The following is a 2,829-nucleotide window of genomic DNA, read 5'->3' as shown; positions in this document are numbered from 1 at the left end:
CTGCAATTAGGGGCAATGATGGCAGGTATTAATGCGGAGTACAGGGTTAAAGGCCTTGAGAGACATAAACAGAAGACGTGGTTTGATTGGGTTCTGTTCGCTTGTCCTGGGTTGGGTTTCAATCACATTTCGCTTTTCGCATTTCGCATTTCGAGTGAACTTTATCCGGCATCCGACTGTCTTGATGTTTGGATGCTGTGATGCTAATGCTGCGATGCCGATGCTGCAGTGATGCAATGTTGCAGGACGAGGACGACTGCTGTTCCTGTTCCTGGCAGCCCCCTGGGCTCGAACGAATCAAGTTCATGGATGTAAGGCCCAGTGCTGCCAACTGTGGGTTACATAAACAATTGCAAATTGCTCATATTAATTCCAAGAACAAGGAGCACTACAGCTTATTAAAACTGCCTTGCTCAGAATCTAAAGATTATATAAAAAACAACGCAATATTAGCTTACCAGATAAAACGAAAAGACCAAGATATAAATATTTCATTTAAGAAAAAACTAATACTAAGCTTAAATTTTTTTATTGCCCTTATTATACAAAAAAGTACGCAACATTAGCTATGAACCAGTTAAAAGAGATGTGCAAGTATATGATTAATTTAAAAAATAACAAATATAAGCCTCAACTAAAAACAAAATTTAATAAAAACTAAAAATAAATATAACATATCAACAAATCTCAAAAATTGTATCATTGATTACGATAATTGTTAGTGGTATTAATAATGCTTGATAACACTGTTTTACAGAACAAAAAAGCTTTTAATATTTTTTAACACATATTAATCAGTTTTAATATGCCTATGCCTTTTTGTTGAATGAAAATATTCCTAAGAAGATCTTTAAATATATATCAGAATATGTCTATAAAGCCAACACAGCTGCAGATGTGTTCGGAATGGGCCAGCTTGAAGTCATGTCAGAAGCAGGAGCATCTGTCAGCTGCCAGCTAATTGTAGTCAAATCCATTATGCAAATGGGCGCGGCACGAGAGGGGGCGTGGCTGGCCAGCTCCCTTTTGGCCAACATTTAAGTGGAGAATGCAGACGAGTGAAGAGTGGAAAATGAAGATTGCATATGCCACTTCCCAAAAAGGGAGAGCTTGTAGTTGCCATGGCATTGTGTTTTTACCCGTTGGGAAACTAGCTGGAATTTCCATTTTTACCACCCAACACCCACACACACTACACACCCTTGTGAAGTAAAGCTGGATGCCTCTTCAAGGACGCAGCCCTTTGAGAAGCAGTTGGCTCTCTGCGCAAAGTTTTTCAATCAATTCGTTCATATGGAAAGTTTGAAGCAGCGCCAGAAGTTGACAGGCCCACGGTGCTTATACTCAAAAGGTGAACATTCGAAAATAGCCATTATAAAATGAATACATAATAAATCTGTATGGATATTTGGCCCAAAATTGAAGGACAATTAAAGACATGAATTTACTTTAACACATTTTTTCCTTAAAGTCATGTGTGTACTGAAAAATAGTGGAACTGTTTACGGCCTTGAATCAATTAAATTAATAATCATTTTATAAAACATATATTTTATTTGAATAAATAATTTCATAGAAATGAATTTCATCAAATTGAACAAATTTAATAACTAATATATTTATTTAATTTATTAGCATATTTGCTTATGATATTTTATTTAATAAAGTAAATTTGTATAAGGAAGTAATTAAATTTTATTTTACTATATTTTCAAAACATAAATTTTGCTGAATTGCGAGATCATTTTTTATTATAATTTAAGGTAGATTATAAGGTCTGTAAATATATTTGTATCTACACATCATTATTTAATTAAATATTCTTAAGACAATGTAATATCATTTTAAAGATAAAATATTTACATTATTACATTTTCAAAACATAAATTTCACTCAATTACGTGATCCTTTACTTCGATTAAATAAATTTGAATATAAATTTTTTTTTGTATTTTGTGTATATAATAAGGGTTGTACATATATTTTTATCTAAACAACAATTAATTAACCATCATTACTGTTTAACTTTTCTTTCTGTGCATGTTGCATGTTTAGATGCCTGCAATCGTGGGCCATTCTTATCCCAGTCGCGTCACGTTCCAATAATGGCCAAAGTTTGGTCTTTTTTTTACTTTGGCCTAACTGCCTTCGATAAAATGTGTTTATGAGTGCCGCAAGCTGTTCCCGCACTGCTGCATTTTATGGCAGGCCAAAGGGATAGATTCTTGTTATTCAAAGGCCAAGTTGCGAATTCATATTTAATTGAGCACGGCCGGATTAACAATGGCGGACCAAATATTAAGGGCCAAGCCAAACCAGTTGAAGCTGTCAGAATGGGGGCATTAATTACAAAATTGTAAACTTATCGGCGGACAGAAAGGAAATGCTAAGGGGTAGGCTTATAATTGGCTAAAGGGTAAGCCCAGGTAGGCGTCAATTGAGTTAATTAGCAGATTAAAAGAGGGAACAACCTTTAAATGGGTTAATAATTCAATAAGCAAAAGGGCGGAAATCAGGTAGGGTTGGCCATACTTACTGATAATGAGGAGCGTTAAAAGATGATTACCCCCCGGGCAAACCCATTCAATTTTACTTTCTCTCATTTAAAAAGAAAGAGCAAAAGTTTTACAAAATTTTCGGATGAACTGTGGCCGCCAACTTCAAGCGAAATAAAATGTTACAATACTTGAATCTTGACCGCAACTAACTTGTCTTGTAGACAACCATTTCCATGGTTTATCAGCGCCAGTGCAATCTGGATGGCCAGTAATCTTTTATTTTCCACAACTACTCGGAACTAGGGAAAAAGTTGGCAGCCAACATTTCTCA

Source organism: Drosophila gunungcola (assembly GCF_025200985.1).
Source record: "Drosophila gunungcola strain Sukarami chromosome 3L unlocalized genomic scaffold, Dgunungcola_SK_2 000005F, whole genome shotgun sequence".
Classification (NCBI taxonomy): domain Eukaryota; kingdom Metazoa; phylum Arthropoda; class Insecta; order Diptera; family Drosophilidae; genus Drosophila; species Drosophila gunungcola.
The sequence above is the reverse complement of the archived record's forward strand: the minus strand, read 5'-3'. Positions refer to the sequence as shown.